The sequence below is a fragment of the Mustela lutreola genome, chromosome 6 (genome assembly GCF_030435805.1).
Source record: "Mustela lutreola isolate mMusLut2 chromosome 6, mMusLut2.pri, whole genome shotgun sequence".
Taxonomy (NCBI): Eukaryota; Metazoa; Chordata; class Mammalia; order Carnivora; family Mustelidae; genus Mustela; species Mustela lutreola.
The window spans coordinates 1821035-1835422 of record NC_081295.1 but is presented as its reverse complement, the minus strand read 5'-3'; the positions used below and the strand labels follow the sequence as shown (position 1 = coordinate 1835422).

The 14388-nt window shown below is 58.1% G+C and overlaps 1 long non-coding RNA gene across 1 annotated transcript in view; it reads right to left on the bottom strand.

Moving 5' to 3' along the window:
• Positions 1 to 5578: 5578 nt before the first annotated feature.
• The window catches only part of LOC131833352 (uncharacterized), a 29456-nt gene continuing 20646 nt past the window's right edge, over positions 5579 to 14388 (bottom strand). The window contains exon 3 of the long non-coding RNA XR_009354414.1: positions 5579 to 11184. This is a non-coding gene — a long non-coding RNA (uncharacterized LOC131833352). The remainder of the gene's footprint in view (positions 11185 to 14388) is intronic.

The following is a 14388-nucleotide window of genomic DNA, read 5'->3' as shown; positions in this document are numbered from 1 at the left end:
AGACCCAGTGACGGAGATTCTGGGTATTTGTCCGAAGGAAACACTCGTTCAAAAGACGACCTGCCCCCATGTTCCCTGCAGCATTACTCACGGTCGCCGAGACGTGGGAACCACCCGTGTCCGTGGCTGCATGACGGACGGAGGTGGGGTACGCGCACAGCGGAGTGTTACTCGGCTACAAAAGATGAGGAAATCTTCCCGTCCGGGACAGCCTCACGGGCCTGCAGGGCACGGCGCGGGGAAGAAGGTCAGGCTGGGGAAGACAGATGCTGTGCGGGATCCGGAGCCCAACTCTGGTGGCCGACAGGTGGCCGCCAGGGACCACGCGCAGCCCGGTGAGCGCGCGGGCAGTGCTGCTCTAGTTCATAAGGGAGACGTGGGGAGACAGTAAAGCCTGAGTTCTCACGACAAGTGCATTTTTTTCCTTTTTCTTTTCTTCGTCTTGGGTCTGTAGGAGGAGACGGGCATTCGCTGAGCCTGTGGTTGTGACCGGGAGGACACGGAGGAGGCCCAGTCCCACAGAGGCCTGCGGACGACCGCGCTGCCCGGTCAGGAGGTGGGACAGGTGCCGAGGGAGCATCGTGGGTCAGAAGCCCACGGGGAAGGCATCCGAGCCCTGTCAAGGGGAAGAGATGGGAAGTGTCGCAGGTCCCGGAGGGAGCCGCACTCTGCAGACCAGCGGGCAGGGCCCAGGCAGGCCGCGAGCCCTGGCCCCGCTCGGCCGCGGCGGAGGGTGTTCCTGCTGCGCTGTCCACAGCACAGCTCCTCAAGACGTCGGCCTAGAAGCAAGCGAGCGTCCGCCTTCCTCCCTGCACCGGGCTCTGCTGGGCAGGGCTTGGCGGAGCCGAGAAAGGCCAGAAGGTGCCCCCAGGGCAGGCGCTCCCTCCACCTTCCTCCCCACGATGGGGCTTTCTCTCGGGCTGCTGAGGAGCGAGTGCCCTCCACCCGCCCGGCCCGGACAGCAGGTGCACCTGGGACCTTGTGCTGCCCCTGCGGCAGGAGTCATCCCCAGAGCTGAGCTCGCTGCTCCTGTGTTTGACACTCGGTGGCAAGGCTAGTGGAAATGACTGAAGCCACGATTTTTTTAAAAGATTATTTATTTGTTTGATGTGGAGAGAGAGTGCACAAGCCAGGAGATACAGGGAGAGAGAGAAGCAGGCTCCCTGCTCAGCGGGGACTCACTCCCAGGACCCTGGGATCATGGTGCACCGAAGGCAGAGGCTTCACGCCCGAGCCCCCCTGGCGCCCCACAAACTCGTTGTGGTCATTTATCATCTCTCATTTCCTTGTCTTTACAGGTTTTGCTTAAGAGGGACTTTCTACTGGGGCGCCTGGGTGGCTCAGTAGGTTAAGCCGCTGCCTTCGGCTCAGGTCATGATCTCAGGGTCCTGGGATCGAGCCCTGCATCGGGCTCTCTGCTCAGCGGGGAGCCTGCTTCCTCCTCTCTCTGCCTACTTGTGATCTCTCTCTCTCTGTCAAATAAATTTAAAATAAAAATCTTAAAAAAATAAATAAAGAAAGAAAGAAATAAAAAAGAGGGACTTTCTACTAAAATAGCCCTATGTTAAGTGTACTGGAATAAAATAAACGGAGTAAAACGAAAGTCATGTAACCTCCTCCAGCCGTGGTGTCCCCACCGCTAAAGCACAGACAATCGTACACCGAGAGAGAGGCAGGGAGGCCTTTCCACCCCTGACAACTAGAGCCACCTTATTTTTTTCATTGTTTTCATTATTTTTTTCATTATGAATTATTTTCATTCATTATTTTTGGAATGGTTTTTACAACCTTCAGTTTCTTACCTGAAAATTCACAAATACTGAGAATTGGGATCTTTGTCCCCCAAATAAATAAACGAGTGTCCCAATACCATTTATTGAATCATCGACAATTTCCCTCACCAACGGGTCTGAAGTCTCTATTCTTCGCTGCTAAAACGTGCTGTGACCCTGACTCGCGTAACCTCCGGCTGAGTCTGGATGTCACGCAGGGTGACTTTCCCCAGCCCGTCTACGAAGGACAAGACACGCAGAGCGGCTGCGCGCATTGCCTGAAGCCAGACGAGTAGGACTGGCCACCGGCTCAGGAAAACAAAGACGAGGGTCTAGGGGCTTCAGGTCAGCTCGCGGCCGAGCTGCCCCGTCCGCCCTACCGTTGTCCCGTGCGGGGCCGCTCGCTGAGCTCTGCTCCGAGAACCCATCGTTTGAGAAAACCGTGGTTCACGGAGGGTTCGGCTGTTCCCCGGTGGGGTGGCCTCGCACACATGCAGGCCCCAAGCCCTCTGTGCATCTGTGCGGCTCCACGGCCGCAACCGTGGAACCTCTGCCGCCTTCTCCCAGGGCCCCGTGGAGCAGAGATGCCGAGGCGGGGCAGGGGGCTTCCCCGGCTGCCAGGGCCCCTCTGTTTAAGCGCCGCTGCTTGAGCCAAAACATGCTCGTCCAGTGAAAATCAGCCTTTCTCGGTAGCAAATGTGAAGGCTGACTGGCTGAGCGAACCAGGGCCTGCTTGCCGAGTCTTCTCGTCTGCAGGTACATGCGTGAGACGCCCGAGGGGCTGGGCCAGTTTCCTCGCTCCTCTAAGATGAGGGTCTCTCTTCCAGCAGAAATGGGGGAGGCCAGATTTCACAACGGTTTGGCCAGAATTTACAGTGAGGTCAAAGAAGCGTCACTCCTGGCTCAGGAACGGCCATTTAACAGGAGACACATGCCCAGCAAGGGCGAGACACGGCGGCGTTCTTCTCCGGATTGTGTCAAACGCCCAGATGTGATTGGAGGGACGTGAAGTGTGACCTCGGGCAGGTCCCAGGTAGGGCGGACGGGAGTAAAAACTAGCTTCTGGTTTTTGCAAGTCGTGGCGTTTAGATCTTTCAGGGACGCGTGTTTAAAAGGGGCTGGTGACAAATCCGCGCGTCGGCGGTGCTGCGGGGCGGCCGTCAGCACTTCCTGCGGGCTGGGACCTGGAGCTGGCGGTGGCATGTGGGGAGGCCCGGAGAGGCCAGCAGGGACCAGCAAGGAGACCCCTTCCTACCGCCCCTCGCTGTCCCCTTGAAGGAAGCAATGACGCGGGAAACCTTCAGAGACATCGTCGCACAGCTCACGTACGTAGTGCAGAGCAGCGGCTCCGAGTGCCCGTGGACGCGGCCATGGCCGTGGACACACAAGGTTTCCACCGAGGGAGCTGATGATCACCAGGACGGCAGGTGGGGCAGGAGACCCGTCCTCGGCCCCATGGCCTCCCACAGGCCCCCACGGATTCCCCCAGCCCACTCCCCATCCTTACCCAGCCCTCAGGAGGCTCAGAGCCCCGGGCCTCCGGGTCCGCTCTTGGGCCACCTGTGGGTGGCCTCCACGGCCCGTCCTTGCGTCGCCCGCTCTTCCTCTGGAGCTGGACCCGCAGCCGCGACCCGCACGGGGCACTGAGCAGAGCCTCCCTGCGCACACGAGGCAGGGACGGACCGCGTCATTCCACGCCGCACCCCTGCTGCACCGGCTCAGCCAGGACCAGAACGCGCTCGGCGGGGCACGCTAGCGCGCCTGCACTGTGCGGATGGGGAAGCGGAGACTCGGACGTTGAGAATGTGCACACGCGTGTACCTGCGCTGTTTGTCCGGGGCCCTCGTTTGGGGAAACCCCTCCCCTCCCGTGCTGACCTACGTCTCCCGCAGCCGGGTACCCCCCTTCCCCAGGCAGGACCCAGAAGACCCTGTGGGGAGAGTCCTGTCCTCTCTCTGGCGCCCTGGGGGACCGTCGCCCCCAGACAAGCCTGCCTGGAAGCAAAGTCAACACAGGGGCAGCGTGGAGGGGAGACACCCTGTCTCCCTGCCCCAAACCAGCAACCACATGAGCCAGAACTGGGGGTTGGGGGGTTGACTCGTGTGACCGATATTCCAACGGTTCTGGCTGGTGCAGCGGGCAGACAGGGAGCCCACACGGAACGTGGGTCCCGGCTCCAGGATCCAGGCTCCAGCCTGAGTGCCACAGCCCCAAAGGCCTGCTTGCTTCCAGGGACACCGGCCACCCGCTCCCCAGGCTGCATTCCCGGCCAGCCACACCTGAGCCGAGCTGCCGGTCGCCGTTGTCTCCAGCAGACCTTCTGAAAGACTGCAGCCAGGGCTCCGCGGGGCACGGGGGGAGCGAGGAGACAGGGGCCGCCTGGCCCTCCCCTCCAGCTGCAGGAGCTGGGCTGCTGGCTTGACCAGCTCGTCCGGTGGCTGAGGGCGGGCTGCCGTGTGGACAGCCCGTGGCCATTCCCACCCTTGTGGGGACGGACCCTCGCCAACCACAGGCATCCCTCTGTCTGCCCCTCCTCAGCCCCTGGAGAGCCCCAGCCCTGCCGTCCCTGCCCCGTGGGCACCGTGCCCTCACTGCCAGCCTCAGGGCTCTGCTTTGAGGCACAGCTCTCTGAGGGCTGTGGGGTCTCGGGTGGGTCGCTAGCCCGGTGTCTTCACGCCATCGCCCCACAGACACGCTCCTAGCTGACCATCCTCACCAGCCCTGGGTCATCTCCGATCCCCAGCACAGGGTCACACAACACCCTCCCTGACCCCCCGGTGCCCCCCCCCCCCGTGCCGACAGCTGGAACCAGAAGCCTGGGACGCGCTCTTCCCTCTCTCCGACCCGAGGAGCATCAGTTCTCATTCCACGTCCCAGCACGAGCCCCTCCCCCTCCCTTCCTCCCAGAGCCGCCTGCCTGGAGACAGTCCCTTGTCAACCTTGCGCTGTCTGGGCCGCCTGTCCCCTGTGAGTCCGGCCTCCCGAAAGTGGCCCCCAGCGTGGAACCCGTGTGCCCGCAGCCGGTCCGCAGGGGCGGCGGCTCAGTAGATGAGCTGGCTGGGCCGGAGGGCGGCGTGCGCTCACCACAGCCCCTCGGCCTTCGACCCCAGTGTAGCCTTCTCGAAGCTGACGTTGATTAAGGAAGGTTCTTCCCTCTCTTGCTGGTTCCCTCTGTGGACCCCCACTCCTCTCCCAGTGTTCAGACAGTGTGGGGTTGCTGGCCAGAAATTCATTCCTGGGAGACAGTGTTCTGCCTCTCTGAGTGCGGCTGTGCACCGGGTCCAGTTTGGACACCGCAGGAACAAGCCTGGAGGGAGAGGTCCAGGCCGGCAGGACCGTCGGCCACCGCAGACCCGGCCTCTCGGTGCCCGGCCGTGTGGGTTTAATGACAGCCTTTTCAAAGACTGCTTCCCAGCCACCTGTGTCTGCAGAGGCTGCCCTGCCCTCCTCCAGCCCAGCTGCACTCGGATCCCGGGAACATAAACAAGTGGGTGCCCAGGGCGTGCCCCAGAGCCCTGGCAGCCGTCGGGGGGTGGGGGGGCCGGCGCTCTGCATGCAGCTGGCACAGGATGAAGGCCGCCCTCCCGGGCTTGAGCTGCACTGAGTCCAGCACACGTCCCTGGACGGGCGTCCACGCAGGGATCCTGCCCACCTGCCTTCTGAGGGAGGCTGGGCATCCCCCACAAAGCAGCACTGGCCTGAATCCCCAGTGAGAGGCAGGACCAGACCCCTCCCAGCGGCAGCGGCTCAGTGTGCACGCCAGCAATCCCGAAGTCGGTCCTGTGGTCATTTACTCCTGAGCCTCGAGAAAGTGCCTGTTGTGAACTGGTCACTGTGCTCACCACCTGGCACACACCGATGGGGAAGAGAAATTTCTCCCTTAGCTGGAGCTAAGAGCAAGTTTCAGGTCGTGGGGAGGCATGCATCCTTGGGCACAGGAGGGCCTGGTCCCCGGTCAGTGACACCCGCTGTCCTCCAGGCCCCTCCAGCCTTCTCCACGGGGGGCAAGTGCGGGCGAGGCCGGCCGACATCATGTGTCCCATGTTACGGACGAGGAAACGCAGCCTGGAGCGCTCCCATGATCCCAGGGCGGGGCTCAGAGCCTTGCCGCAGGGACGTGCCCCAGACCCTGGTACACGCCAGGGGTTCCCAGAGGCCAGCTGGGATGGGAGCCTGAGCCCTGCCTCCGCTCGGGCCTTCCCGGGGGTTCCCGAGGACCAGCCCTGAGTCTGACGCTCAAGCGCGCGTGGAGAGCTGCCAGTGCACCGAGTGACGGCCAGGAAGAGACAAACAACCAGGCGGCCGTCCCCGTCCAGCATGTGCGTGCTCCCTGGAATGGTCAGGGGACTGTCTGGAGAGAGGGAGGCACAGGGTGCGGGGAGCTGCCCTGCCCGGCAGGGCCCGCCATCTTCCCAGCAGCCCCGCGACTGACCCCGGCCTGCAGCCCCAGCCCGATGGGATCCTGCCGCCCGACCCTGTCCCCACGGTCTCGCGCGCTGTGTGCCGCCCAGCCGGGCCCCCACGATCCCGCCCACGGCTACCGCGGCCTCCTGTGCCCCTGCTGTCCCAAGAATTGTGTGCTCAAAGGGGCACTTCCCGTCCTGGGTGGGGCACCGGGCTCCACTCACAATGGAAACAGGGAGAGGCCGGCTGGGCCTCCCGCCAGGCCTCCTACAGGACGGGACCCTGAGCAGCGAGACTGGCAGGGCGGAAACGGTCGGTGGGGGCCGTCTCCCCCCCCCAGCTGGAGAACCTCTGTGGGGACCTCCTGTCCTGTTTGCGGCCTGTGGCCGGTCACCTGCCCCGCGGCTGTCCTCACACACTGACCGACCCCTGAGGAAGGCGCCAACACGCACAGCCTCCGAGCGGGACAGAAGGGGAGCCGGCTTCTGCTTCCTTGGCCCCTGGCAGGGCTCTAGCAGGCCTGGAGCCCACCCAGCGTCGCCGTGTCTCAGCAGGCCCCTGCTTTGAGCCCCCACCCTGCTCGCTTCCGTATCCCACGGCCTTCAGCAGGGCACAGTGTCCCGCGGGCGAGCGCTGGAAGCCATCGCTGTGGGGGCACCCGGGCTCCCTCCCCCTGCCTTTCTATGAACCAAGCCACAGTTAAATTCTTTGTTGCAAAATCGTAATCCATCGCATGAGATATTTTTGCTGTTTGCTAAATGGAAGAGCGCCGACGCGGTGTGTACAATATAGTCAGAATTTTTAGGGGAAAATATATGCCTCGCGAAGGGGCTTGAAGCTCCCGCAGCAGCAGCTGGGACCGTCTCAGAGCTCGGGGACCCTCCGGGGCTCCCTTTTGTCGGGCATTTCCTTCGACGAGGATTTTGTGCCCCTCGAAGCCTGGAAGCTGTCTGAGACAAGAGGGAGACTTCACTGTCCGTCTGGCCTTCCGTCAGGATGTGCTTCGGAATGTGGACCGCATCTCCATACCTTGGGGTCCGCGGGCGCCCTGTGTGTGCCCCAGGACAGCTTCTAAACGTGCCCGTGGAATGTGAAGGGGGGGGGGGTCTCACTCCAATTAACACTGGAGGGAAGTCTGGTTCCAAAGTCCTTGCCCAAAGTCACGGAGAGCAGAACCCGCAGGTTCCCGAGGCTGAGCCCAGGGTCTCTCCTGGGCAGGACGGGTGAGCCCCTCGCCGGGGAGGGATCAGCACCAGGAGCGGCCGGAGCTCATACACGAATGCATGTTCTCTCTTTTCACATAAGTGAAGCACTGAACTCACGTGTCCGGTGTGTGTTCACGCCTGCGTGCCCCCCGCAGTGCCACCCCACACAGCACCGGGAGCACACTCCCCGCCCTCCTAGAAAGTTCCCGTCTGTGCCTGTCCCGCCGAAGCCCCAACCCTGTCCCTGTAGACTGCTGCTGCCCGTCCCAGACTTGGTGGACGTGCAATCAGCAGGGCGCAGTCCACACGTGGCTTCCCTGCCGCCGTGTTCGAGAAGCGCTGGTGCTGTGACCTGTGTCGTCACCGCGGGTAGCGTCGGTATGCGAACAGTTACGGGACCCTCGGTTCCAGTTTGAGAGGTTGTGCCCTCCCAGCAAAGTCTTCCGATAGACCCATATTCTCATTCACCAGGGTAAATACCCAGATCCCAGGAGTAATGGGTTCAACTCCTGTGGAAACTGCACAGGGATTTCAACGTGGCTCTCCCAACTCACGGCCACGCTTCACCACTCTGACCGCTGGCGGGAAACGCGTTCCATCGTGTTAGATTTGACTCTCGGTGAGGATTCAGAATGTTGGGCACTTTCCCTGCTCACTGCTGACGTGCATTGTTCAAGCCTGTGCTCCTCTTACATTGGTTTATTCATCTATTATTATTGATTCATGGGGAGAACTTTATATATTCTGGACACAAGCTCTTTGTCGGCTATATGTGTTCCAAGTATTTCTCCTAGTTTATGACTTGCGCATTCTTGTTCTTAAAGGTATATTTTGATTAACAGAAAATTTTAATTTTCATGAAGTTCAGTTTGCCATGTTTTTCTTTCCAGTTAGTGCTTTTAGCATCTTGTGCAAGAAATCTTAGCTTTCCTCAGAATCATGTGGATTTTCTCCTGGATTTCCCTCTAGAAGAAGCCTTATGGTTCCAAAACTTATATTTAGATCTGTGCTCCATTTAAACTAATTTATTTGTAGACAGAAAGAAAGAGTTCAAGGTTCTTTTTTATTTCCATACAGATAGGTAGTTGTTCCAACAACTACATTTGTTTAAAGGGATTTTGCCGTCTCTGTTTGATTAACTTGGCCCTAGTTGAAAATCAATCCACCTTATAGTGTATGGATTTATTTCTGGACTTTATTTTGCCACATGATCTACCTGTCCACCTTTTTGCCAATACCAAACTGTCCTGATAACCATTACTTTACAGTGACCACGATTCAGGCAGTGTAAATCTCCAGCTGCATTCTTTGTCAAAAATGTTGGGACTATTCTAGGTCCTAGAGTCTTCAAATAACATTTAGAAACGTGTTGCTAAGTTCTACATTTCAAAAAACTCTGCTGACGTATTGATAAAGATTGCATTGAATCTATATCAATCTGGGGAAATTAACATCCTAACAATATTGAGTATCCCGACCCATGAACGTGGCACATCTCTCCTTTAGACGTCTTTCATGTCTACCAGCAATGTGTCCTATTCTTCAGTGGGAAGGTCTTACATATATCCCACTAGATTTATCCCTAGACATTTACTGGTTTTGACGCTATTTTCATTAGTAGGATTTTTTGTCTTATTTTTCCGATCGTTCACTGTAAATTTAAGGAAATTCAACTGATTCTCACTATTCACCTGATATCCTGTGACTTTCTAACTGCATCTATTCTTGAAATGTTTTTTGTATACTTGGTAGGTTTTTCCCTTTGTGCCGTCAGTGTCATTTGCGAACAAGTTTCCTTTCCTTCTCTCTTCATGTCATTTTGCTGTTTGTTGCCTTCTTGATCTATCTGAAACCTTTAACAAAATGTTGAAAGGAAGTGGTAAGGACATCCTTGCTCCTGATCTCAAGAGAATAATTATTATTGTACAATACATAGGATGTTTGTTATAGATCTTTCATCCATTCTCTTTATCAACTTGAGGACATTCCCTCCTATTCCAAGACGGCCAAACATTTTTATCATGAAGTTTGTCAAGTGCTTTTCCACATCTGTGAGATCATATGGTTTCTCTCTCTTCTTTGTTAACGTATTTTCTTTATTCCCAGTAAAAATGTGTCATTCTGGTTCTCAAGGATCCAAGAGAAGTTTTGGGAAACTTCAAATCTAAAGCTCTTGTCACGTTCCTTAAGGAGAAAGGCTGATGCGCATCTCCAGAGAAATCCTGCCATCACCAGGCCCTGGCGCACCCTCCGCTGGTGACCGCATTGTCTGCCGCACAGAAGGGAATCGAGGCGCCGCTAAGTGAAGGTGGACATCGAAGTGTCTAGTCCTTTCCCTGTACAGCCTAAGGGTCAGGAGCTCACTTTCTTGAGATGCACTTGCTTGTAAACGCCCTGAGGGCAAAAAGATTTACATCATCCTCAGAGGAGCGTGCCCTGCACCGAACCAAGCTGGGCACATTGTTTGATTTTAAATATTTATTGAGTAAGTGAATGAGTAAGAATGCACGGGTGAATGAGTAAGTGAATAAGTGAATGAACAATTAAGTGAGTGAAATGTAAATTACCCCGTTAGGACCCAGGCACGCCGCTGCGTGGATCTGAGCACTGTGTGTGTGAGGCTGGAAACAGGAGGGGAGCCGCTCTCACTGCTCAGTGCAGGAGGAGGAAAGCAGGCATCCAAAGGACTCTGGGGACTTGATTTGGCTTTGGAATGCCTACATATTTCCTTTTTTTAGTAAACCCCATCTGCTTCTTGCCTTCAAAAGAAAAGTTCAAACGTGTTTATCTTCATCAACAGCCAGAAAAAGAGGCAATTGCCCTATTTCACACCCTAGCGACCCACTGCAAAATGTTTGTTTCCCGTCCCCACCATGTGAAGGCTTACTAGTCTAGAGGTCTTTGCACCAGAGGGAGAAACGCTTCCCCAGGAGATGTGGCTTTCACCAAGCTCAAGTTCAGGCCTCCAGCCGGCCGCTGTGAGCCCCTCCCGCCTTGACTCCACCAGCACAGATGGGCTTCCTGTGCTGGAGGGGGTGAGTGACCCCGACCGCCAAGGGGACGTTGAGCCGCTACTCCACAATGGCGGGGAGGAGGGATGTGTCTGGATCCGGGAGATCCCTAAGGGTGTCTCTTGGGACTACCAAGCCCTGAACTGATCCCTTCAGATGGGCGGAAAGCCACAGCAACTCAGTTCAAGGAGGACCAGGAATGGCCAAGCCCCTTCAGGAATGACCCCAGCTGAGGGCTCGCTGGGAGTGAAGGGACCGGGCGTGGCTAGCGGGAGACGGCAGCTGCCCACGCCAGCCCCGGCTTGAGACCGGCTGCAGGAGAGGACTGTCATCATCGTGAGTACTGTTCTCGTTGTTATGAATGTGTGTGTGTGTATATTGACCAGATCGTGAGTACTGTTCTCATTGTTATGAATGTGTGTGTGTGTGTATTGACCCGATATTTCTGTTTCTTCCTTGCCTCCTCTTTCATCGTGGGACACAGACGAGCGGATCGTAGCTCACTGCCTGTCACAGTGTAAACACGGGGTGTCAGCAGAAGAGTAAACATCACGCCAGGACTTACCATCCGCTCCTGGAGGAGGGGGGAGCACCTGCGACAGCTGCGTCAGGTCTGACACTTGGAGAGTAACTGTGGGTGAAGGAGACGCGGAGGGTCCAAGTGGGGGAGGGGCAGGCTGGGCTGGTCCCTTCGGTCGTCAGGCAGGCTGCGCTCCTGTCGTCAGCGACTCGAGCGTCCTTCTGGGTGCTGCTGTGAACGTGAATGGGATCCAGGTCCCTGAGCCTGTGTGACTGTGGAAGGAATGTGACTTGAGTCAGGACGATGGTCCTCATCTGGGTGGGCCTGATCTTACCCAGTGAAAACCCTGAAGGGAAGAGCCAAGGCCTCCCAGACCAGGGAGAAACTCCCCGGAGACCAGGCCTCGAGCTGTCCCGACGGTCCTGCCCCCTCACCACCAGTGACCTGCCCCAGATTCAGACTCGCCTCCACACACAAACACACGGGCTGACTCCCTGCGCTGAATCGCACCATCTGTGTTTCCTACTGACCTGTCCCTGGCCGCACTGACGGGCACAGACTGGGGAGCCGGAAGTGTGGAGAGAAGCGCACTGACCAGAAGCTGAGAACCAGGACGACGACTCCAGCCCCACACACAGCTGAGGAACATCCTGGAAACCCGGAGCAGAGAGGCAGTGCGGTTCTCCCACAGCAGAACGACTTTATAGTAACTGTACACACGCTCGTGACTGGGGGGTGCCGGCTCCGCAGCTTCGGCGTCAGACGGCTCGGGGGACCGAGGACACCAATAATGGTGGTTGTCACGGTCAGTGCCATCGGTTGCTTCTGTACTTCTGCTGTTCCCTGGGATCCCCCGACCAGGATTTCAGAACGCTGGCGAGTCCCAGGACAGCAGCAGAAGATCTTCTTCCCGCCCTCAAACTGGCGATAACCACGCTCACGTCTCCAGGACGAGCACAGCTTCACGGTACCCTCCCCCCCGCCCGGCACCCCAGGCAGCCGCCCACTGCTTCCTCCTTAGAAAGACGTTCCAAACCACCAATACCAAGGGACGGGTTTCCCCAAGTCCAGGAAACCTCCAGATTTGAATGCAGAATTAGTGTGTGTGTGGGGGGATGTGCCTTGCTCTGGGACAGGCTCGACGGCTTCCATCAGACCGGGCTATCGAGGTGCTCCCGCCCTCGGACCGGAAAATAAAGGTTCGGAACCATGTTGTTTGTTCTTACAGGAAACATGATTCACGCCACATCTCCGTCAGGCTCTGAGCGCTCCACGCTAGGACGTGGTTGCCACGTTAGGACACCAAAGCTTCCACGCAGGTTCAGAATCTTGTGGAGGCCGGAAAATGCCAGCTTCTCCGCATCCTGACTCCATGTCAGACGGCAGACTTAGCACGCAAGCAGCTCTTATTTGAGGCAAGCACTGTGTTCAACAAAGATATCCTTGGGGGTGTGGGGAGCCCATGGGAGGCATGGCCACGTCAGCTCAATGAATCACGACAGCCGAGGCTCACAGATAAGAAAATCAACAGTCACAGAATCCACACAAGGTCACCAGGCAGGCTGCAGGTCGGACCCCAGAAACTGGAGAGAGCACACGCAGCCTTCTTATTTTAGAAATGAGAAAAGCTAAGGATCACAGATGCCCTAGCCACGGGGAGCCATGCAGAAGGACAGCCCCCAGGCTAGGGCACCCCTTCCCCCACAGGCTGCCTCGCCCCTCCCCCACAGGCTGCCTCGCCCCCAGGCAGGTCTGAGCCCTGCGAGAGGACGAGAGGACGGGCCCCACAGACAGCAAATTCCTGGCATTCCGCAGGATTCCGCTCCTTATCAGACCAGACGGTCTGCTGAGCTCACCGTATCTCTGTGAGGTCTCAGGGAGAGAGGCTTCCGTCACCCGGTCCCTATAACATTTGGAAGGAATTCCACGAATGTCTGCTGACACCTCCAGGGAGGGGGAGGGGACCAGAACCTCTAGGCACTCCTGTGCCTCCCACAGCCCGCGGGAAGGTGATAGTGTGTGTGTGTGTGTGTGTGTGTGTGTGTGTGTGTGAATATATATTTTTTCACATATACAAAAATCCCTCCTTAAATACCCCTTACATTTAAGCCTTCAGGCAGTGAGTGCGAGGGGTGAGCAGCCGGCCCCTGCCAGGGAGCGAGAGTCCCCAGCCAGTCACCAGAACATTGGAGCTCGGACCCCGAACCCGCCACTAACAGCCTGCGCGACCCAGAACACGTCATTCCTCCGTCAGCGGCCCTGGGCCGGCATCCGGGAGATGCGTGCTGGGCTCTGGGGACGAGCTAGAGATTCCTTCCCACAGGCCCACTGGCTCGACAGTACTTTAAAACTAAGATATTTCATTGTAAAACTGAAATATCTGGCTTCTCTTAAAAGAAGGAGGAGGAGACGGAGACGGGGAGGAGGAAGGTGGTGACGGGGCGCACGCGTGCTTCCCTCCTGCTCTGCGGGCTGGGCCCGGCCCCCGACCCACTTCCCGGGCCCCACATTTGTACCCACCCCCTGGGGTGAGGGGCTCCTGCAAGCAGCACAGTCCTGGACGCGTGCCCTGGCGATCTCCGTGACGCCGGCCAGAGATGCCGTCTGGCGACTCTGATTCTGAACCAGACGGCCGCAGGCCCACAGCACAGTGACCATCTGGGGGAGACAACATGCCCTTGACTCTGGGGAAGCAGCGTCACTCGGACTGTCAGAGAAAACGTGTGTCCCGTCTCTTCCTCGAGGAACCCCACCGTAGCAGCGTCTGACTGTGCGGCTACCACCACGGGAGCGAAACCAGGACTCCTTGCACACCCATGGCAGACGGGCTCTGCACGCCCCGGCCTTTCTGCTGCCAGACCCCAGTCCCATTATGTCCTCGTGGGGCTCCAGCGTGTCCCCTGGCTGTGCTCTCCGCTGCACGAGACCTGGAGGGGCCGGAGCTCGGTGGACCGTGCTCTGCGCGCCAGGCCTCCCGCCCACGCGGGCCCCGGCGGCCGGGGTCGGAAAGATGACACGGCTGTTCCAACCAGACACCGCAAAGGACTTGTGGTTGTTCAGAACATTCACATCACTGAGTTTTACGGGACTTGTGCTCGCGTCTTCTTGGCGAAGAACAGTGATTAGAAGGTGAACCTTCAAAGCCGCTTACGTGGGAAAAAAAGAAACAGCTCCATGAGGACGTTACTCTTCCGTCCGCTTGCGGCCCAGTTGGGCTGGACACTTTCTCCTCCGGCAGAAATCCCCAGAGCATGGGAAAATCTGCTCATCCGGGAAAAGATCTTAATCCCTTTCGAGACAGCTCTGCAGGCTCTCTGATGTGTGGCGCTCACCGCGCACGGGCCCTCTGGGACACGTGGGACCTCGGCCGCCACGGCCGCTCCCGGGCAGGCGTGAGGTCGCGGAGACGTGCTGTGTGGACCTGCCCTCCCGTCTGGGGGGGTTCCGGGAGCTCACGGATTGCCCAGCCTGGTGCA